The sequence below is a fragment of the Lissotriton helveticus genome, chromosome 8, assembly GCF_964261635.1.
Source record: "Lissotriton helveticus chromosome 8, aLisHel1.1, whole genome shotgun sequence".
Taxonomy (NCBI): domain Eukaryota; kingdom Metazoa; phylum Chordata; class Amphibia; order Caudata; family Salamandridae; genus Lissotriton; species Lissotriton helveticus.
Window position 1 is genome coordinate 977,597,488 of NC_136069.1, and position 24,266 is coordinate 977,621,753.

Sequence of the window (24,266 nt, forward strand, 5' to 3'; positions counted from 1 at the left end):
ATTCAGGATGGGGTGACTCGTCTGCCTACCCCCAGGTTTTGTTACCCAGAATCCCTTGCAAACCTAAAAATTTGACAAAAAAACCACATTTTCCTCACATTTCTGTGGTGGAAAGTTCTGGAATCTGCGTGGATCAACAAATTTCTACCCACCCAGCGTTCCCCCAGGTCTCCTGAAAAAAATGTTACCTCACTTGCGTGGGTAGGCATAGTGGCTGCGACATGAAACAGCGCAAAACGCAACATGGTCGCACCTCAATTTCCCAGTGAAATCTTGCACTTTTTGGACAAAAAGACTACCTTTTGTTTTTGCGCCCTACCTCTGCCAGCACCTAGGGAAACCTAGCAAAACCTATACATGTTTGAAAACTAGACACCCAGGGGAATTCAGGATGGGGTGACTCGTCTGCCTACCCCCAGGTTTTGTTACCCAGAATCCCTTGTAAAGCTAAGATTTTGACAAAAAAAAAACATTTTCCTCACATTTCTGTGGTGGAAAGTTCTGGAATCTGTGTGGATCAACAAATTTCCACCCACCCAGCGTTCCCCCTGGTCTCCCGAAAAAATTGTACCTCACTTGCGTGGGTAGGCATAGTGGCTGCGACATGAAACAGTGCAAAACGCAACATGGTCGCACCTCAATTTCCCAGTGAAATCTTGCACTTTTTGGACAAAAAGACTACCTTTTGTTTTTGCGCCCTAGCTCTGCCAGCACCTAGGGAAACCTAGCAAACCTATACATTTTTGAAAACTAGACACCCAGGGGAATTCAGGATGGGGTGACTCGTCTGCCTACCCCCAGGTTTTGTTACCCAGAATCCCTTGCAAAGCTAAGATTTTGACAAAAAAAACCATTTTCCTCACATTTCTGTGGTGGAAAGTTCTGGAATCTGCGTGGATCAACCAATTTCCACCCACCCAGCGTTCCCACAGGTCTCCCAAAAAAAATGGTACCTCACTTGCATGGGTAGGCATAGTGGCTGCGACATGAAACAGCGCAAAGCGCAACATGGTTGCACCTCAATTTCCCAGTGAAATCTTGCACTTTTTGGACAAAAAGACTACCTTTTGTTGTTGTGCCCTAGCTCTGCCAGCCCAGCACCTAGGGAAACCTAGCAAACCTATACATTTTTGAAAACTAGACACCCAGGGAAATTCAGGATGGGGCGACTCGTCTGCCTACCCCCAGGTTTTGATACCCAGAATCCCTTGCAAAACTAAGATTTTGACCAAAAAAAACACATTTTCCTCACATTTCTGTGGTGGAAAGTTCTGGAATCTGCGTGGATCAACAAATTTCCACCCACCCAGCGTTCCCCTAGGTCTCCCGAAAAAAATGGTACCTCACTTGCGTGGGTAGGCAAAGCGGCTGCGACATGAAACAACGCAAAACGCAACATGGTCGCACCTCACTTTCCCAGTGAAATCTTGCACTTTTTGGACAAAAAGACTACCTTTTGTTTTTGCACCCTAGCTCAGCCAGCACCTAGGGAAACCTAGCAAACCTATACATTTTTGAAAACTAGACACCCAGGGGAATTCAGGATGGGGTGACTCGTCTGCCTACCCCCAGGTTTTGTTACCCAGAATCCCTTGCAAAGCTAAGATTTTGACAAACAAAAACACATTTTCCTCACATTTCTGTGGTGGAAAGTTCTGGAATCTGCGTGGATCAACAAATTTCCACCCACCCAGCGTTCCCCCAGGTCTCCCGAAAAAATGATACCTCACTTGCGTGGGTAGGCATAGTGGCTGCGACATGAAACAGCGCAAAACGCAACATGGTCGCACCTCAATTTCCCAGTGCAATCTTGCACTTTTTGGACAAAAAGACTACCTTTTATTTTTGCGCCCTAGCTCTGCCAGCACCTAGGGAAACCTAGCAAACCTATACATTTTTGAAAACTAGACACCCAGGGGAATTCAGGATGGGGTGACTTGTCTGCCTACCCCCAGGTTTTGTTACCCAGAATCCCTTGCAAATCTAAGATTTTGACAAAAAAACATTTTCCTCACATTTCTTTTTTTTACATATTCTGGTTTTTTATTTTCATTTTTATTTTTATATAGACCTTGATTGCGTAGATCACATTTTACATTCCTCGCCTACAACCCATCGGGCCGGCTACCAATTAAACATTCCAGTATAACAGTACGATGACACAGCCTCATGCCGTCAACCCGGGGGTACCGCGGCGCAGTGGAGTTCAATTACAAGAGATCCCTGAGGATATTGGAGGAGAAGGAAGGTCATATTTTACAGATTGGTACGGATAGAAGGTCCATATCACCTACTTTCTGCATCCAGAAAAAGAAGCTAACAAAAAACAACTACAAAAACAAACCCCCCGGTATCTTGGTCGTCAGTGTACAGTACTGTTAGGTTCTAGGCAGTGCTGGTGTGTGCGCAGAGACTCGAATTCCGCAAGTGCAGTGAATTAGTCAACAATGGTCAGTGTTATATATCCAAGGAGCTAGATTGCGTGGTTGGAGGAGGCTCGCATATATTCCCCCTGTATTCATTCCATCTGGACCATATTTCTACCCATTTGCGGGGACATCCCTGTGAGACATATACCGTTTTCTCCTGCAGCATACACCAGTCCATATCACATTGCCAGTCTCTTAGTTTTGGCTGGTTAGGGTCCCCCATAGCCTTGCGATGTTTCTTTTAGCCACTACCATCCCAAGTGTCACCCACAACCTCCCTCTGTGAGTCAGGTCCGTGGGTTCCCAGATGTTGAGGAGACATTTCTTTGCCTCAGGTCTAATGTCAACCTCCCACACCTCCTGCATACAGTGCACCACTCTCCCCCAGTATCGTTGCACTATTTGGCACCCCCACAGGGTATGAAAGAAGGTGCCCGCCTCACCACACCCCCTGCGACAGAGCCTGTCTCCACCATTTTCCATCAGTTGCAGCCTTGTACAGGAGATATAAATTCTATGTAAAATCTTTAGTTGAATTAGGCGCAATCGGGCAGAAATGGCAACCTCACGGGGGGAGGCCAGAGCAGACCTCCATTCCTCCTCATCGATTTCTAACCCATCAGCAATCCATTTCTCTTTTAAGGGTAGGAGCAGGTCTGGGGAATTGTTTATCAGTTTTTTGTACGTGAGAGATATGGCATGTTCTGGAATGTTCCCGACTAAAAGCCTGTCCTCCAGGGGGGAGCTCTGAGGCAGTGTGGCGTCAGGTGGAATGTGTGTTTGCAGGGAGTGTCGCACCTGTAAGTACCTGAAGTATTCGGTATGTGACAGGTCGTATGTGGCCTGCAGTTGAGCGAATGTGTGAACCCCTTTAGGGCCCCAGATATCCTTAATTTGGGAGATGCCTATAAGGTCCCAGTTCCGAAACCCTTTAGAACGGCCCAGGTTGCCCAGCCTTTCGGAAGCCCAGAGTGGTGTAGCCATGGTGAGGACCCCTGACCATCCCAGTTGTTTCTGTGCTGTGTGCCATATCTGCACCGAGTGTTGTGTAGGCCCAGTAAGACGAAGTTTGCCTAGTGTGGAGTAGAGAGCTATTTCATAGTTCCCCCCCGGAAGTTGCCACCTGTCCATCCCATGGGCCGGGTCATCCCCATCCCCATAGGTCCCCTGATTAATCGCGGAGAGATGAGCTGCCCAATAGTACTTGCGAATGTCTGGGAGGGCTATGCCACCGTCATACCACCCCAGCGTGAGTTTCGACAGGGCAATACGCGGGGCTCCCGCCCAAAGGTGGGTGCGCTGAGCGGCCTCGATCGCAGCGAAGTAAGCGTTGGGCACCTTGTCTGGAAAATTTTGGAGGGCGTATAGGAATCTGGGCTGCGCCATCATTTTGAACAATGCAGCTCGGCCTAGTAATGATAATGGAAGGCCCTGCAAGGACTTGGCCTCTCGTTGGAGACGCCGTAGGGGAGGTTGAAGATTGCGCTCATAGGACAGGGTCTTGTTCTTAGATATGAACACTCCCAGGTATTTGAAACCGTCCTCCGCGACTGTGATGGGACAGGTGTCAGGGAGCTTCGGGGGGTCTCCGTTGAGGACGTAGAGGTACGGTTTGCTCCAGTTGATGCTGAAGCCGGAATTGCGACCGAAGCTCGCGAAGATGTCAAGGGCCGCAAGGATGGACCGTCGCGGCTTAGAGAGGTAGAGGAGGATATCGTCCGCATAGAGGGATATTTTGTCCTCCCAGCCCTCCGCCCATTCTATTCCACAAAGGTAGACGTCCTGTCTGATCCAGGCAGCTAGCGGTTCAAGGGAGAGGGCGAACAGGAGAGAAGAGAGGGGGCAGCCCTGTCGAGTACCCCGCTCTAGAGCAAAGACCTCCGACACTTTGTTGTTCACTAGGACCTGTGCCAGGGGTTCTGTATAGAGGAGGCGAACCCACCCCATAAAACGGGGCCCAAAGCCCAGTTTACTCAGGACGGCGAACATATATGGCCACTCTAGGGTGTCAAACGCCATGGTGGCGTCCAGGGAGACCACAACCGCGTATTCCTTTAATCTGTGGCGTTGTCCGATCACTCCGTGTAGGCGCCTGATATTTAGGGCCGTGTTTCGACGTGGCATAAAGCCGGACTGGTCCGGATGTACCAGCGTATGCAGTATCGGTTTGAGTCTATTAGCGAGTGTTTTTGCCAGTATTTTGGGCTCCGCGTTGAGGAGGGAGATTGGCCTATATGAGGTACAGGATTCAACAGGTCTTCCCTCTTTGGGGATAGCCACAATAGTAGCTATTCGCTGGTCTCGCGGCAGTACCCCTTCCTTTCTGCTGGTGTCAAACATGTCTTTGAGGTGTTTGCTAATTATCTCAGGTTTAATCTTATATAATTCTATAGGGAGACCGTTGGGGCCTAGTGTCTTCCCCGGTCGGAGTTCCATTATTGCACGTTGTATTTCGGCCACAGTTAGTGGGCCATCAATTGTTTCCCGGTCTACATCCGACAGACATGGCATTCGGATATCAGCGAGAAGGGCAATAGAATCCTCCTCAGGGCGGTCAGACACTCTTGTATAGACCTGCTTGTAGTGTCTAGCAAACTCCTGTACCACGTCCCATGGCTCCGTGAGTGTCGCCCCGGATTGATTATGTATTAGCGGCACAGTCTTCCTAGCCTGTTGTTTCTTGTCAAGCCAGGCGATACGTTTTCCGGCTTTGTCTCCCTGATCGTATAGTCTTCCCATTTTATGTCGAGCTATTGCCTGGGCCTCCTGGGAGACCAGCGCCCTATATTCCGCTAGCTTGAGTTGTCATTTGTGTCGGACCGTTCTGCCCTCTGTCTCGAGTGCTGCCGCCTCGAGCTCCGCCAGCTCCGCTAGCTCCGCCTCAGCTGGGGTGACCTGACTGCGTTGTTCTCTTCGCCTGCCTGAGATAATTGATAGCGCTTCCCCCGTTACTACCGTCTTAAACGCCTCCCATACTGTGACAGGGGAGTCGACTGAGCTGTCATTATCCTCAAAATAATGAGTGATAGAGGCCTCGAGTTTCCCCTGCGTGTTTTCATTCTGCAGGTACCAAGGGCTTACAGGTGTCACGCACCCCTCCCTCCTCGCTCCGAATGTGATGTGTGTTGTGACTGGGAAGTGGTCCGATATACCTCGCGGAAGAAGAGTTGCCTCTCGCACGAAAGTGTGATGTTGCATGACTGTAAGAATGTAATCGAGGCGAGAGGTGTGATGTGGCCCAGAGAAGAATGTAAATTGACTGGCTGTGGGGTGCAGATGGCGCCAAACGTCAGTGAGTCCGAAGGCCTCAAGAAACTCCGCCAACCATTGCTGTCCTTGGGGAATGGTCCTGGAGGGGTGTCTATCCATCATGCCCGACACCACCGAGTTGAAGTCTCCTCCCAGAACAAACTGGCCTTCGGGAAGGGAGAGTAGCAATTTGCCCAAGTCTGTAAAGGCAGAGGCCTGCAAGCCTGGCGGGACATACACCGAGAGTAAGTTTAATGTGTACCCCTCCCACCTGCCCGTGACCACCGTAAAGCGGCCCTGCGGGTCCAGTGTAGTGCGATCAATATGGAGGGGCAAGGAGCGGCGGATGAGAATTCCCACCCCTCTGGAGCCTGAGGTGATGCCGGAATGTGAGGCAAGTGTGTACCCCCACCTGTTGAGGGCATGACAAGTGTTCCCCAGTAAGTGAGTTTCTTGCAGCATTACTATGTCAGGTTGGTGCCGTTTAATGTATTGTAAGACTATTGTGCGTTTGAGTCTGTCTCCAAGTCTGTTCACATTCCAGCTCATTATCTTAAGGCTCTTTTCCCATTGCCTAGCCATAACCATTGCTGTAGAAGCAGTCCCTGCTCAGCACTCCTGAACCCATGAATTCCTCACGAACAAAGATTCTGTACGACCAACACATACCCAGTACTGCCCACCCCTTCCCGGATCCCCCCCGCAGCAAAACTTCTCAACTCCATCACCCATCCCCGGTTCCCCCCACAAAGGCGCGAATCTTGCAAACAGTAACATGCATTACAGACAGTTGACTCCATATTTCCCTCCTAGTAACAACCACCCACATCCCGCCCACCTCTGTGGAAACAAAACCCCCCTCCCTGCCCCCTGCTCCGTGGGTTTCAAACAACCCACCACCCCAATTAGCAGAGCGCCTGTCGCCCAACCCTATCCCGGTGAAAGACAGAGGAACTTCTAACTCGGGAGTAACGTGGCCAGCCCCGTCCCGGCCGCCCTCCCTCCGTGTCCAGGTCAAGCAGCCCCCAGGTCGTGGCTCATGAGTATAAAGGAAGGTCCATCCCTTAAACCCCGGACAAGCCCCGCACTTTCCCCTCGGAGTGCCCAGGCATACATACAAACACACAGCATACATTACTGTCCGGCTTCTTCCAAGTCAAGTGCGCGCCGCCTCATCGCGCTGTGTTATCTCCGGCCGAATCCCAGCGGGGACTGTTCGATCTCGAACGCCAGGATCGTTGGCTCTGCTCAACATTTTCAACTCCTCCCGATGCCGATCCCGGGGAGGGGTGTCCTGTGTCTCTCCACTGTCCGCCATTTTGAGAAGTGTGGGCCACTGTCAGTGTCGTGTCGATCCATTCCTGTACCGTTGCTGGCGCAGTGAAGAAGTAGGATTTGCCTCCATGGATAATCTTTAGTTTGGCGGGAAAAAACATCATGTACCGAACTCCGTGGTCCCGTAGTGCCGCCTTAACCCCCTGGAAGGAGCGCCTCTCCTGTTGCACCTGCAGCGTGAAGTCAGGGAAAAACGGAATCGTGGATCCCTCGTACTGTAGGTCCCCATGTTGTCTGGTGGCCTGTAGGATCGCATCCCGGTCTCGATAATTAAGGATTTTAGCAATAATGGTTCGCTGTGGGGCTCCAGGCTTGGGTTTGGGAATAGGGGCCCGGTGGGCACGTTCAATAGTAAATATCTTGGAGAGTCTCTTGGGCTTAAGATGGTGGAGAGTCAGGTCCTCAAGAAACAGCTCCGTACTATCACCCTCCAGTTCTTCCTCCATGCCCACCACGCGTATGTTGCTCCTTCGGGCCCTACCTTCCTGGTCATCAAGCCGGATCGCCATCTGGCGGTGCTGGTGGACGAGCTCACTAACCCTGCGTTCAAGCTTCTTCTCCGACTCCTGAAGGGCCTTTATGTCCGTTTCGTTGGCTTTCGAGCGGTCCGAGGTCTTCCCCAAGCCAGTGCGAAGCAGATTCACTTCGATCATGATCTTATCCATCTTCGTTTCGAGGCTGGTGCCCAGGGTCTGGATCGCCGCCATTATGGATGTTAGGGAGGGTTCCGCCTGTCCCGCGGCGTCCTTCGTTGCCCCCCCGACTGCGTCGGCGTTTTAGGTACCGTGTACTGATCCAGTTTGTTGGTTTGGGACACTACACCCCCTTTAGGCCGCATGGTCAAGTTGGTGCCTCTGGGGCCGGACGGGCCGTCACCCACCTTCTTTCGGGCCGCTGCCAGTTCAGCTCCACTCCACGTCTTTACAGACCGCAACCCGGACTGTAGGCTCCACTGAAGGTCTCTATCAGCAAGGGGCCCGCCGCAGGGTCGCACTCCAAGTCTCTATGCAGTGACCACCAGCTATTTATGTCTGCAGTCTCCTGACACTGGACCACCTATAAACCATTGTCCCGTGCACCAGCCGCCTCCAAATCAGTGGGTATGTGCCCTACCTCAAAGGCGTAGTGATGTAGCACTCAGAGGCAGTAGTTCCACGCAAGGCTGTGGGCAGCGCAGGCCGGTAGTATCCCCTGCACGCTATCTCTCAGTGCCCTATTTGGAGCACCCTCCTCACTTCCTGGGCAGGCGATAAGTAGTGCAGGAGTCCCAGTGAGTGAGCCCCCTGGGATCGCAGGGTCCCGCTGGCCGTCTCTGACGACGATCCCGCTGTGGCGATGCGTTCGCGCCGTTGCGGAGGCCACGCCCCCTTTCCACGCGCCTCTCAGGCCGCGGACCACGGTAGGCCCAAAGCCGGGACCTCGGGTGATAAAGGCGGCGGCTCTCAGGCTCCAGGAGCAAGGCGCCGGATCTCCGCTACAAGTCGCGGCTGTGTCACGGTGCCTCCGAGGGTTCTAGGAGCCGGAAAAACGCTCCACTGTGTCGCCCAACCTGGGGGAGCCGGAGGCTGCTTCTGGTGGGCCTCCAAGCCCGGATTTAGTGCGGATTTAAGAAGGGACTCGAACGGTCCCGGCGGAGCTAGAGGATCAGGCGGCCATTTCCTTCGGCGCCTGGCCACGCCCCTGTTCCTCACATTTCTGTGGTGGAAAGTTCTGGAATCTGCGTGGATCAACCAATTTCCATCCACCCAGCGTTCCCCCAGGTCTCCCGAAAAAATGGTACCTCACTTGCGTGGGTAGGCATAGTGGCTGCGACATGAAACAGCGCAAAACGCAACATGGTCGCACCTCAATTTCCCAGTGAAATCTTGCACTTTTTGGACAAAAAGACTACCTTTTGTTTTTGTGCCCTAGCTCTGCCAGCCCAGCACCTAGGGAAACCTAGCAAACCTATACATTTTTGAAAACTAGACACCCAGGGAAATTCAGGATGGGGTGACTCGTCTGCCTACCCCCAGGTTTTGTTACCCAGAATCCCTTGCAAAACTAAGATTTTGACAAAAAAAAAACATTTTCCTCACATTTCTGTGGTGGAAAGTCCTGGAATCTGCGTGGATCAACAAATTTCCACCCACCCAGCGTTCCCCCAAGTCTCCCGAAAAAAATGGTACCTCACTTGCGTGGGTAGGCAAAGCGGCTGCGACATGAAACAACGCAAAACGCAACATGGTCGCACCTCAATTTCCCATTGAAATCTTGCACTTTTTGGACAAAAAGACTACCTTTTGTTTTTGCACCCTAGCTCTGCCAGCACCTAGGGAAACCTAGTAAACCTATACATTTTTGAAAACTAGACACCCATGGGAATTCAGGATGGGGTGACTCGTCAGCCTACCCCCAGGTTTTGTTACCCAGAATCCCTTGCAAAGCTAGGATTTTGACAAAAAAAACACATTTTCCTCACATTTCTGTGGTGGAAAGTTCTGGAATCTGCGTGGATCAACAAATTTCCACCCACCCAGCGTTCCCCCAGGTCTCCCGAAAAAAATGGTACCTCACTTGCGTGGATAGGCATAGTGGCTGCAACAGGAAACGGTTCAAATCGTACGGTTGTGAATTTACAATACCCTATTGCAAAACAACCTTGATTTTTAGGGGTGGCACCTGAGTTTTTGGCCCGGAGCTCGGTGGCCATCTTTGGAAACTACCAAACCCAAACAGTTCTGAAAACTAGACACCCGGGGGAGTCCAGGGAGGTATGGCATGCGTGGGTCCCCCAATGTTTTCCTACCCAGAACTCCTTGCAAACCTTAAAATTAGGTAAAAATATCCCTTTTCCAAACTTTTTTGCGTGGGATCTTCGTGCCGGCAAAAATGTCCTACCACCCAGCGTTCCCCTTGTTCTCCCGAGTAACAGGATACCTCACTTTTGTGGGTGCCCCAAAGCAGAACAGGCCAAAAATGAATTTTGAAAAAAGTATTATTTAAGTTTTACAAATTAAGCCCCCCTGCCTTAGTCACAGGCCTTTGGTCCACCCACACAAGTGAGGTATCATTTTACTCGGGAGAACAAGGGGAACGCTGGGTGGTAGGACATTTTTGCCGGCAGCGAGATCCCACCCAAAAATGTATGGAAAAGTGGGTTTTTTAACCTAAATTTAGGGTTTGCAGGGATTTCTGGGTAGGAAAACATTGGGGGACCCACGCGTGCCATACCTCCCTGGACTCCCCCGGGTGTCTAGTTTTCAGAACTGTTTGGGTTTGGTAGTTTCCAAAGATGCCCGCCAAGCCCCGTGCCAAAAGCTCAGGTGACCCCCTCAAAAAATAAGATTGTTTTGCTAAAGGTAATTTTTAGGTCTACACAGTACGAATTGGGCCTTTTCCTGTAGCAGCCACTATGCCTACCCACGCAAGTGAGGTACCATTTTTATCGGGAGACCTTGGGGAACGCTGGGTGGGAGGTAATTTGTGTGAGCCCAGTGATGCCACGCTTTCCCACACAAAAAAGTGTGAAAAAACAGATTTTTTTCAGCTAAAATTGAGATTGCAAGGGATTCTGGGTAAAGGAACGTTGGAGGATTCATGCAAGCCATACCTCCTTGGAAGCCCCCGGGTGTCTACTTTTCAGAAATGTATGGGTTTGGTAGGTTTCCCTAGATGGCCGTCTAGTACGGGGCCAAAAACCCAGGTAACCCCTCTTGCAAAAGCTGGTGGACTTGACATTGTCACCATTGTCAAATCCACCAGCTTTTGCAAGAGGGGTTACCTGGGTTTTTGGCCCCGTGCTAGACGGCCATCTAGGGAAACCTACCAAACCCACACATTTCTGAAAAGTAGACACCTGGGGGCTTCCAAGGAGGTATGGCTTGCGTGGGTCCTCCAACGTTCCTTTACCCAGAATCACTTGCAAACCTCATTTTTAGCAGAAAAAAATCAGTTTTTCCACACTTTTTAGTGTGGGAAAGCGTGGCATCACTGGGCTCACACAAATTACCTCCCACCCAGCGTTCCCCCAGGTCTCCCGATAAAAACGGTACCTCACTTGCGTGGGTAGGCATAGTGGCTGCAACAGGAAAAGGTCCAAATCGTACGATGGTGAATTTAAAATACCCTGAAGCAAAATAACCTTGATTTTTTTTGGGGGGGGCACCTGCGTTTTTGGCCCGGGGCTCGGTGGTATTCTTTGGAAAGTACCAAACCCAAACAGTTCTGAAAACTAGACACCCGGGGGAGTCCAGGGAGGTATGGCATGCGTGGGTCCCCCAATGTTTTCCTACCCAGAACTCCTTGCAAACCTTACAATTAGGTAAAAATATCACTTTTCAAACTTTTTTGCATGGGATCTCCGTGCCGGCAAAAATGTCCTCCCACCCAGCGTTCCCCTTGTTCTCCCGAGTAAAAGGATACCTCACTTGTGTGGGTGCCCCAAAGCAGAACAGGCCAAAAATGAATTTTGAAAAAAGTAGTATTTAAGTTTTACAAATTAAGCCCCCCTGCCTTAGTCACAGGCCTTTGGCCCACCCACACAAGTGAGGTATCCTTTTACTCGGGAGAACAAGGGGAACGCTGGGTGGTAGGACATTTTTTGCCGGCAGCGAGATCCCACCCAAAAATGTATGGAAAAGTGGGTTTTTTAACCTAAATTTAGGGTTTGCAGGGATTTCTGGGTAGGAAAACATTGGGGGACCCACACATGCCATACCTCCCTGGACTCCCCCGGGTGTCTAGTTTTCAGAACTGTTTGGGTTTGGTAGTTTCCAAAGATGCCCGCCAAGCCCCGGGCCAAAAGCTCAGGTGACCCCCTCAAAAAATAAGATTGTTTTGCTAAAGGTAATTTTTTGGTCTACACAGTACGAATTGGGCCTTTTCCTGTAGCAGCCACTATGCCTACCCACGCAAGTGAGGTACCATTTTTATCGGGAGACCTTGGGGAATGCTGGGTGGGAGGTAATTTGTGTGAGCCCAGTGATGCCACGCTTTCCCACACAAAAAAGTGTGAAAAAACAGATTTTTTTCAGCTAAAATTGAGGTTTGCAAGGGATTCTGGGTAAAGGAACGTTGGAGGATTCACGCAAGCCATACCACCTTGGAAGCCCCCGGGTGTCTTCTTTTCAGAAATGTGTGGGTTCGGTAGGTTTCCCTAGATGGCCGTCTAGCACGGGGCCAAAAACCCAGGTAACCCCTCTTGCAAAAGCTGGTGGACTTGACATTGTCACCATTGTCAAATCCACCAGCTTTTGCAAGAGGGGTTACCTGGGTTTTTGGCCCCGTGCTAGACGGCCATCTAGGGAACCCTACCAAACCCACACATTTCTGAAAAGTAGACACCCGGGGGCTTCCAAGGACGTATGGCTTGCGTGAATCCTCCAACGTTCCTTTACCCAGAATCCCTTGCAAACCTCAATTTTAGCTGAAAAAAATCTGTTTTTTCACACTTTTTTGTGTGGGAAAGCGTGGCATCACTGGGCTCACAAAAATTACCTCCCACCCAGCGTTCCTCCAGGTCTCCCGATAAAATCGGTACCTCACTTGCATGGGTAGGCATAGTGGCTGCAACAGGAAAAGGTCCAAATCGTACGGTGGTGAATTTAAAATACCCTGAAGCAAAATAACCTTGATTTTTTTTGGGGGGGGCACCTGAGTTTTTGGCCCGGGGCTTGGTGGTATTCTTTGGAAAGTACCAAACCCGAACAGATCTAAAAACTAGACACCCGGGGGAGTCCAGGGAGGTATGGCATGCGTGGGTCCCCCAATGTTTTCCTACCCAGAACTCCTTGCAAACCTTAAAATTAGGTCAAAAGATCACTTTTCCAAACTTTTTTGCGTGGGATCTCCGAGCCGGCAAAAATGTCCTACCACCCAGCGTTCCCCTTGTTCTCCCGAGTAAAAGGATACCTCACTTGTGTGGGTGCCCCAAAGCAGAACAGGCCAAAAATGAATTTTGAAAAAAGTAGTATTTAAGTTTTACAAATTAAGCCCCCCTGCCTTAGTCACAGGCCTTTGGCCCACCCACACAAGTGAGGTATCATTTTACTCGGGAGAACAAGGGGAACGCTGGGTGGTAGGACATTTGTGCCGGCAGCGAGATCCCACCCAAAAAAGTACGGAAAAGTGTTTTTTTTAACCTAAATTTAAGGTTTGCAGGTGTTTCTGGGTAGGAAAACATTAGGGGACCCAGGCATGCCATACCTCCCTGGACTCCCCCGGGTGTCTAGTTCTCAGAACTGTTTGGGTTTGGCAGTTTCCAAAGATGCCCGCCAAGCCCCGGGCCAAAAACTCATGGGAACCGCCTTGCAAAACCAAATTGTTTTGAATGAATTAAGTTTTCAGATGCAGAACGTGCGATTCAGGGGACAATATCGCATGAAAATTGTGACAGACAATTTCAAGTTTGCAAGAGATTGTGGACAAAAAACAACAATAGAATTCACCAGAAAGACATGACCATATACTACCATGAATTACCAATAATATCTAAATTTAGAAAGTTATTTATAGCTATAATATACACCATAACAGAGTTACTCAAAAGACAAAGAATCAAGCACGGCTATCTATTCCTCAAAGACACACACATACAGGTTGGATTTGGCACGAGGGCGAGTGATGGTTCAGTACATACAATTTTATTAACATGATATTTCAAAAAAATGAAATGCTCTGTTAATAAATAAATGCATAAAAACCGAACCAGTGACTCGCAACTCGTGAGCTGTAAAGCCACGACAAGGCACCAACCGTTTTACAGGCCATTCACGCACCTTTCATACCTGATACAAACCAGACCACTGACACCATCTGGAAGTAAAAGCAACACATTACAACAATCACAATAAGGGACAAGGTACACCCTACTGCAGAAAGAGAAAAACATTTTTTTTTACTGCACAGCCATCTAATCCGCAAGCACACACACATACTGGTTGGATTTGGCACGAGGGTGAGTGATGATTCAGTACATACAATTGTATTCGCAAGTAATTTCACAAAAAATGAAATACACTGCGTATAATTGAAAGTATGATTAACTGAACCACTGACTCACAGCTCGTGAGCTGTAAAGCCACGTCAAGGCACCAACCTCTTTACAGGCCATTCATACACCTTTCGTACGTGTGACACATTCAAAACATTCCCACCGCCAGCCGCGGACCCATCACATTTCAGCACTCACACCAGCAAACAGCGCCATTCAAGGGCCCATCACTTTCACACGCCCACATTTCTGACACTGCAACTACACAAAATGATGGACTGCGTGGAGTGTCACTCAACTAGCAGTATGTGTAGTGACCAACAGAAAGTAACTACTCACACACCGCCAGCCGAGCGCCAGTCCACCCACACCACCATCCAAGCACCAGACCATGCACACCGCCAGCCAAACACCACTCAGCGCACACCGACAGCCAAGCACAACTCCGTGCACAGACAGCCAAGTACCACTCCACACACACCGCCAGCCAAACACCTCTCCACACACACCACCAGCCAAACACCACTCCATGCACAGACAGCCAAGTACCACTCCACGAACACCACCAGCCAAGCGCCACTCCACACACACCGCCAGCCAAGCACCACTCCGTGCACAGACAGCCAAGTACTACTCCACAAACACCACCAGCCAAGCGCAACTCCACACACACCGCCAGCCAAGCACCACTCCACACACACCACCAGCCAAACACCACTCCATGCACAGACAGCCAAGTACCACTCCAAGAACACCACCAGCCAAGCGCCACTCCACACACACCGCCAGCCAAGCACCACTCCGTGCACAGACAGCCAAGTACCACTCCACGCACACCACCAGCCAAGCGCAACTCCACACACGCCGCCAGCCAAGCACCAGCCAGCACACACCACAAACACATTTAGAATTCTTTTTTTGAAAATAACACTAAACAAATGGAAATACCTACAAATCAGCTAACACAAATTCTTAAAATAAAAACTTTGCACTAATGCCAATCCTTGAAACAAACACAATTTTTTTTACAGAATGCAGATCAGGCAATTCACTTTACAGGTCATTAAAACTCCCAAGACTTCTTTTGCGTGTGGTACGATTTAAAACAAGCTGACAGACACAATGTAGGCTTAGAAGGACAGTCAGGACAGTATATACGAGACTCCTTCCGCACGCCTTTTCGCCAACAGACTCTGCATCTTCTAGTCGGAAAGTCACTTGCGGTAGTGGAAGGAATAGATTCAGGAAAGTGGCGATCTTTCAATCTAGCCACTTCCTCCACCACTCCAAATCTAGGAACACTTGCCTGCTCCACAAGTACAAGGCTGCCTATTATAGACTCCTGAAACTTAACAAAAGACATCTTCTTCTCAGGACAAGACTTCTGGTACACAACGAAAGCATTAAAGGATGCCAAGTGGAACAGATGGATAGCCAACTTCTTGTACCAAACGTAAGCCTTTCGAAGAGCAGCATAAGGTTCCAACCTCTGATCTACTCTGTCAACACCACCCATGAACTTATTGTAAGCTAAAATGCACACAGGTTTGCGCACTTCAGCACCCTGACCCCAAACAGGCACAGGTTCTGTACTTTCATCGTGGATAGTAGTCTGCATGTACACATCTCTCTTGTCTGCAAACTTCACAGCTAGAAGCTCCCCACATCGCAATGCCGTAGACTGTCCCCGCACAAGCCTTTTGCAAACAAGCTCCTTTGGGAAACCTTTATGGTTACTGCGCATTGTGCCACAAGCAACAGTGCCCACTTTGGCCAACTCCTTGAACAACCACACACCAGTGTAGTAGTTATCTACATATAAATGATGGCCTTTGTTAAATAATCCTCTACCTAGCTCACACACAATTTTCTCAGTCACTCCAAAAGTAGAAGGACAACCAGGAGGGTTAATGCTGGACTTCTTACCAGTGTACACCCTGAAATTGTAGACATATCCAGTCTCACTGTCACACAGCATATACAGTTTGATTCCATAGCGTGCCCTCTTACTAGGAATGTATTGCCTAAAAACCAAGCGGCCCTTGAACATCAGCAAAGACTCATCCACTGCAATTTCTTTACCAGGGACAAAGATCTCAGAAAAACGATCAACAAAGTGATCAAGGACAGGCCGAATTTTAAACAAACGGTCACAATCAGGGTGATCGCGTGACAACGCTAAACTATTATCAACAAAATGCATCATCCAAAGAAGAAGCATATACCGATCACGACTTATACTGCTGGAAATATAGCTGTTGCCCTCAAGGGACTAGTGGACCAATATGAAGTCATTGATGGCTTCCTAACAAGCCCATCAAAAAAGTTAATCCCAAAAACTTCTTCATCTCTTCAACATTTGTGGGAGTCCACCGGATTGCTCTACAATAGGGCTTAAGGCTGGCACTGTTGGCCCTCAAAAATTGTTCTGCATACAAATTGGTTTGCTCAACAATCTCTTGCAAAAACACATCGTCAAAAAACAACTGAAAAAAATGTATTGGCAGAAAATTCTCAGTATTCACTCTACACCCAGGAACACCAGTGAACTCTGGCAATGCCGGCTGCACCAAGCCAGCGAAAGCCAGAGGCCATCCCTATCAACGGGGGGAGCAGCCACCCCAGCCTGCAACCCAGAAGCCTCTTGCTGCTGTTCACCAACGGGAAGCCTAACAGCCACAGATACTTCTGGCTGCACAACACCAACAGAAGACATAGCATCCCCAGAGGGCTCTTCCTGCACTACACCAACGGGAAGCCCAGCAGCCTGAGATGCTTCTTGCTGCACTACACCACCGGGAAACCAAGCAGGCCCAGATGCCTCTTGCCGCTCTACACCAATGGGAAGCCTAACAGCCACAGATACTTCTGGCTGCACAACACCAACAGAAGACATAGCATCCCCAGAGGGCTCTTCCTGCACTACACCAACGGGAAGCCCAGCAGCCTGAGATGCTTCTTGCTGCACTACACCACCGGGAAACCAAGCAGGCCCAGATGCCTCTTGCCGCTCTACACCAATGGGAAGCCTAACAGCCCCAGATGCCTCTTGCTGCACTACACCAGCAGGAAGACGAAAAGCACCAGATGCCTCTTTGCGCACCACAGCAATGTGAAGCCTTTTGGGCGCAGGCTCCAGCCCACATGCCTCTTGCCGACGTGAAAAGAAAGGAAACCTTGCGGCCCTAGGCAGCAGCACAGGTGCCTCTTGGCCCACTACCGGCACCTCAATGTCCTCCTCTACCATAGGCCCTTCATCAGCACTAGAAGAAGATTCTTCATACGATGATGATGATTCCATGCGAAGAGAAAACTCACTGCCAGAATCTTCTGCCGCCACCTGGGAGTCCGAATCGGACTCAGTCTCTGAACCATGGTCAGAGGAAGACTCAAAAAGCAAACCAAGAACCTGCTGAGCAGTAATCCTGCGACTAGCCATTATCCTTACAAAGCAAGAAGACTGCACACACAAGTGAACAACAACCTACACTGTGCAAAGTAAGAAGTAAACAAGGTAAGGCTTTCACAAAAAGATAAATACAATCCAAAACAATTTCACTCTTACCAAATATAGCTACACTCACCAGCACCTACTCTGTTGAGACACAGCAAAAAGAAATGATATCCCACTAGAAAGAAACAAAGGAATGACAGATTAGAAAAGAAAGTGCACATCAAACACTAATGCTGACAAAAAAAAACGAGAAAAAAAAACACAGAGCCACACAAACTGCTAGAAGTACAACCTTTTTCAAAAAGACAAACATCAAGGGAAAGTAGTACAACATACATTCACTTACCAAGCACAAGCAACTACACAAGCTGCAAACAGACACGCAACCTACAACAATCCAAACAGCAAAAGCCTGGAACAAGACAAAAATAGAGAAGAAAAAAAATTACTACCACATTTCACAAACAATATAACAATTAAAACAACAACACACACATTTGCCCCCCAAATTTAAATTCGGCCAGATGGGCCATCAAATAGGGCTTAGACCAAACAGAATTAAATGAGGTTTAACATCAAGACACTGGTTAATTTTTTGAATTTTTATACTGCCCGACCATTTTGGTGCCAGTCAGTCTTTTGCTCCTACCAGTACCCCCATCACACAGGGGCAGTAAGGACATTCATACACCTTTTGTACGTGTGACACATATAAAACATTTACACCGCCAGCCGCCAGCGCCATTCAAGGGCCCATCACTTTCACACGCCCACATATCTGACACAGCAACTACAGAAAATGATGGACTGCGTAGAGTGTCACTCAACTAGCAGTGTGTGTAGTGACCAACAGAAAGTAACTACTCACACACCGCCAGCCGAGTGCCAGTCCACCCACACCACCATCCAAGCACCAGACCATGCACACCGCCAGCCAAACACCACTTAGGGCACACCGACAGCCAAGTACCACTCCACGCTCACCATCCAGCCAAGCGCCACTCCACACACAACGCCAGCCAAGCACCACTCCATGCACAGACAGCCAAGTACCACTCCACGCACACCACCAGCCAAGCGCCACTCCACCCACACCGCCAGCCAAGCACCACTCCGTGCACAGACAGCAAAGTAGCACTCCACGCACACCACCATCCAAACGCCACTCCGCACACACCGCCAGCCAAGCAGCACTCCGTGCACAGACAGCAAAGGACCACTCCACACACACCACCAGCCAAGCGCCACTCCACACACGCCGCCAGCCAAGCACCACTTCGTGCATAGATAGCCAAGTACCCCTCCACGCACACCGCCAGCCAAACACCACTCAGCGCACACCGACAGCCAAGTACCACTCCACACACACCGCCAGCCAAGCACCAATCCACGCACACCGCAAGCCAAGCGCCACTCACCACCAGCCAAGCACCGCTCCACGCACACCATCCAGCCAAGTACCACTCCCCACACACCACCAGCCAAACACCACTCCACACACACCACCAGCCAAACACCACTCCGTGCACAGACAACCAAGTACCACTCCACGCACACCACCAGCCAAGCGTCACTCCACACACACCGCCAGCCAAGCAGCACTCCGTGCAAAGACAGCAAAGTACCACTCCATGAAAACCACCAGCCAAGCGCCACTCCACACACACCGCCAGCCAAGCACCACTCCGTGCACAGACAGCAAAGTAGCACTCCACGCACACCACCAGCCAAGCGCCACTCCACAAACACCACCAGCCAAGCACCACTCCGTGCACAGACAGCCAAGTACCACTCCACACACACCACCAGCCAAGCGCCACTCCACACACACCGCCAGCCAAGCACCACTCAGTGCATAGATAGCCAAGTACCCCTCCACGCACACCGCCAGCCAAACACCACTCAGCGCACACCGACAGCCAAGTACCACTCCACACACACCGCCAGCCAAGCACCGCTCCTTCGCACACCATCCAGCCAAGTACCACTCCACACACACCGCCAGCCAAACACCACTCCACACACACCACCAGCCAAACACCACTCCGTGCACAGACAACCAAGTACCACTCCACGCACACCACCAGCCAAGCGCCACTCCACACACACCGCCAGCCAAGCAGCACTCCGTGCACAGACAGCAAAGTAGCACTCCACGCACACCACCAGCCAAGCGCCACTCCACACACACCGCCAGACAAGCACCACTCCGTGCGCAGGCAGCAAAGTAGCACTCCACGCACACCACCAGACAAGCGCCACTCCACAAACACCACCAGCCAAGCACCACTCCGTGCACAGACAGCCAAGTACCACTCCACACACACCACCAGCCAAGCGCCACTCCACACACACCGCCAGCCAAGCACCACTCCGTGCATAGATAGCCAAGTACCCCTCCACGCACACCGCCAGCCAAACACCACTCAGCGCACACCGCCAGCCAAGTACCACTCCACACACACCGCCAGCCATGCACCACTCCACGCACACCACAAGCCAAGCGCCACTCACCGCCAGCCAAGCACCGCTCCACGCACACCATCCAGCCAAGTACCACTCCACACACACCGCCAGCCAAACACCACTCCACACACACCACCAGCCAAACACCACTCCGTGCACAGACAACCAAGTACCACTCCACGCACACCATCCAGCCAAGCACCACTCCACACACACCGCCAGCAAAGCAGCACTCCGTGCACAGACAGCCAAGTACCACTGCACGCACACCATCCAGCCAAGCACCACTCCACACACACCGCCAGCCAAGCACTACTCCTTGCCCAAGGGGTCGCTTCCTAAAAACTAAATTTAAATTCGCTGGTGCTAGTGGGCATTTTCTGCCCCCCCTGGGGGCAAAACGGCAAAATAAACGGGCCGATTTGCCCCCAGGGTGGACAGAAAATCAAAAACACAATCATGGCCACCTGGAAGCGACCCTTACCCAAGGGGTCGCTTCCCAAAACAAACACATTGCCCCAACAAAAATCCCTGGTGCTAGTGGGAAATTTCTGCCCCCCCCTGGGGGCAAAACGGCCGAAAAACGGGCCAATTTGCCCCCAGGGGTGGTAGAAAAACAAAAAGTTAAGTGTGAGGCCACCTGAAAGTGACCCTTGCCCAAGGGGTCGCTTCCTAAAAGCTAAAAAGAAAATCCCTGGTGCTAGTGGGCATTTTCTGTCCCCCCTGGGAGCAAAACGGCAAAAAAAAACGGGCCGATTTGCCCCCAGGGGGGACAGAAAAATGTAAACAAAAAACATGGCCGCCATCTTGACTCCCAAAAACAACCCTGGTGCTAGTGGGGAATTTCTGCCCCCCCCCCCCTGGGGGTAAAACGGCCGAAAAAACGGGCCGATTTGCCCCCGGGGGGGGGGGGGCAGAAAAATGAAAACATAGTCACACCCCGCCTGGAAGCGACCCTTGCCCAAGGGGTCACTTCCTATAAACTAAAATTAAATCCCTGGTGCTAGTGGGGGCATTTCCGCCGCACGATCGCGACGCTGTGCGCGACCGTGAGGCAGAAATGCCCTGCAAAGAGACATCAGGGGAGAGGAAAATCTCTTTCCTCTCCCCTGATGCCTCTTCGCTGCCCCCAAACCCCCGCCAGCCACAAGAAACCCACCTTCTTTGCAAGCGCGCAGGAAGCAAATGGCTTCCCGAGCGCTGGGAATCCCTGATGATGTCAGCGCGCGCTGTGCGCGCTGACGTCATCAGGGATTCCCATGGGGGGGCGGGGCGGCAGCGGAAGCTCTTCCGCTGCCGCCCCCAGCAAAACAACGAAGATCGGAGACCCTCGGGGGACCGAGGGTGGGGCTGAAGACGAGCTGGCCTTGTCATCAGCGCACGACCGGTGTGCACCATGACGAGCCCAGCTCGTCATTAGCCCCGAAGGGGTTAAAGACACCGGATTGGTACTAGTTACTACATTGTATCCGTTTTTCAGACATTGTGTAAGCCTGACACACATTGGGAGAATTATTACCCCACATGTTGAATGTCCATTTTAGTAAGTCTCCTTCCTAATACGCAATATTTCCTAAGGACATTTAATGTCCCTTCCTATATATAACATCGAGATTACATAACTCAAAGTCAAAGTCAAAAGTTACTTTATTCGGTTAAAATTTTAAAACCATCAAAGTACAAATCACATTTCATGCTACCTTATATCCATTATTAACAATACAAGGAATTCATTCCAAATCACACGTCAAAATACAAAAAGAGGCCATAGGCCAACCTATGGTACACATTACTACCAAAAAGCAATCCTTGGTATTCGAATAAATATATTAAAGTTTGTCAAACACTGAAATCCATTGACTAAAGGGCTCAGTTTTGCTTAGATTAATTTAAATGTAAAAGAACCAGCACTATAGTTACAGTTTATTGCGTCGCCTAATTGCCCCTGTAATATAACTAGCTACCCCAAAGCATACAAGCGGGGAGCCCAGCATTTGCAAATAGGCTAGCGCTGGTCTAACTTGCTCAAAGTTACCCCCTCTTAACAGAGGCAAGATACATTTTCTGCGTAGCGTAACATAAAAATCGTGGAAAAATTACCATATGGAGGGTTTTCTGCTCTGATAAGTTATCACAGGGACAAGGGCCTAACGATCCCTCTTTAAAAAAGCCTTTTGGATGCGATAGTAGCCATGGCAATATATTATACTTAAATCTAATTAATGTAAATAAGTGATAGGGTTTATTTATGTACGTTAGGTCCGGCTGCATCTCCCTACCTAAACTTAACATAACAAAACTCCTCACTGAGGGTTTGGCTACTTCCATTTCCTCCCTTATTAACATTGATCTGTTCAGAAACTTGTGCTTCAGGCCTCTAATAGCCGCCTTGCCAAGGGCTCTGGGAGTTAAAAATAAGTCAGAGCAACCTAGTGAGTCCATTTGTGTCTTAATATAACGGATCCACGGGATGTCAAGGCCTTTGTCCAAAGACACACAGTCCTGACTGATCAACTTATTCAGGTTAGGTGGCGTCTGATTCAGGTTAAGTCTCATTACAGATACCAAGGAGCGGTTTTCTGCCCATCGGTCATTGTGAGCCGCTTCCTAAGTAGGTACCTTTTTGGTCACCCACTGTATGATTCGCCACATTTCACTGCACGCACTGAATCTATTTGACAATTTCAGGTGCTCTACACACCATCTCGTCCTGACGAAGACCCCACAATGAGAAGCTAATAACCCTTCATCATCAGGGGTCGAAAAATAGACTACCATATATCCTCAAACCATAGGAATAGAAGAAATCAATTTGTTTTGACCTATGTGTTATGATAATAGGAGAATTATGGATCTATATTAGGCTGTAAAGGTTCTACTGTACATACATGAAATTGTGCCTATGTCACATCACCTTTACCCTGTCCATCACCTTTCCAATCACCCCATTTCCCACTTCTAGCACAAAGTGAAACTTGAGCAGCACAGCGCTGCAGACAGATCAGCTTCTAGGTGTAGCGGTCTGAAGCAGAGGCTCACCTGTCTGCAGCAGGCCCTCCCGGTGCTCCAGGTAGCCCACCTCGTCGCAGTAGTTCGCGGTCCAGCCTCCGGCTGTCCCAGGTGAGAGGGAGCGTGAAAGACTGCAGAGACAGACGCAGCAAACAATCGGATCTTATAGCGGCTGTGAGCACCAGACACACCCGGAGGGTCTGAGCGCCCCAGGAGAGGGGTCCCTGGGCTAGGACCAGCACCTGTGGAAGGCTCGCCCACCTCAGGACCCTGGAGAGCGCCCTCTGGTGGAGCCAAGAGACGACGCGGGGGGCAGCGCCTCCCGGAAACTTCTCACATTCTGTAAGTGTGACTCTCTCCAGTTCTTTTAAGTGTCTCTGTGCTCGTGTTATTCATGCGCTCGGCTGTGGTCTGTGGGTCGGGGAGGGCGGTGACCATCCCACACACCTTCAGCACACCGCGGCTCATCTGAACTTGGCTCTGCGCAGGGTGGCACAGGGGCGAGTGCCCAAGGATGCACCAGGCGCCCCTCTCTCGTACTGCTCCTGTTCTGGGGTCACCCAGTTGCAGCCGAGACAGTGGGCAAATTCTCTGAACGACAGATTTATAGGGGCAGGTTGGGGGCAGGTTATGCTGACCCCAGAGTCTCAGCCTAGGGCACAGCTTTCCAAACTTTTAATGCTGGTGACACACTTTTTGCGAAATGCAACATTTTGTGACACGGTAATGCAGTGTAGCGAGCGAGCAAGCCCGAATCGAACTAAGGGGGTTTCGGGGGTTCACCCACCCCTGAGAAAATTTTGAATAAAGAATGGGCAAACGGTTCACTTTCAAGCAAAATTGAGAAAGCAGGAAGGTTAATAAAGCCATTGTGAATCTGTTCTAACAAAGACAGTGACTGGCAAAACTGTCTATCAGTCGCTTGTTCTGCTGACATCCTTACGCATACAGCGAGAGTGTAGGCAGGTCTCAGGACGAACTAATCAGCATTAGTAATTCTAGCTAACCCAATCACTCTTGAATGTACCACAAGTTAAGACCAGAACTCCTTCACAGCTATGATGTCAAACCATGGCGTGTGATGAACACAAAGACCTTTCCAACCCATCTGCTCCTGGTGCTTTGTCTGGAGGACCACTACATTCAGGCAGTGCAAAGTGCCTGCGCCTATTTAATTTGGAAGGAGATTATTTGCACCTTTCAGTACGGACGCAATAAGTATAATGTGAAACTGCTCTACAGTGCTTAATGGCAAAACCGTCAGAAAGGTAGAACGCAGGAACTTGCGAAGGTAGAAAGCAGGAACCTGCAAGAGAGAGTGCTGTGAGCATCTGGGAGTGGATTTAAGACT

The 24,266-nt window shown here is 50.2% G+C and overlaps 1 long non-coding RNA gene across 9 annotated transcripts in view; it reads left to right on the plus strand.

Annotated features, from left to right (window-relative positions):
* The window catches only part of LOC144771839 (uncharacterized), a 131,420-nt gene that overhangs the window by 72,191 nt on the left and 34,963 nt on the right, over positions 1-24,266 (plus strand). The gene's annotated exons all lie outside the window — the stretch shown is intronic.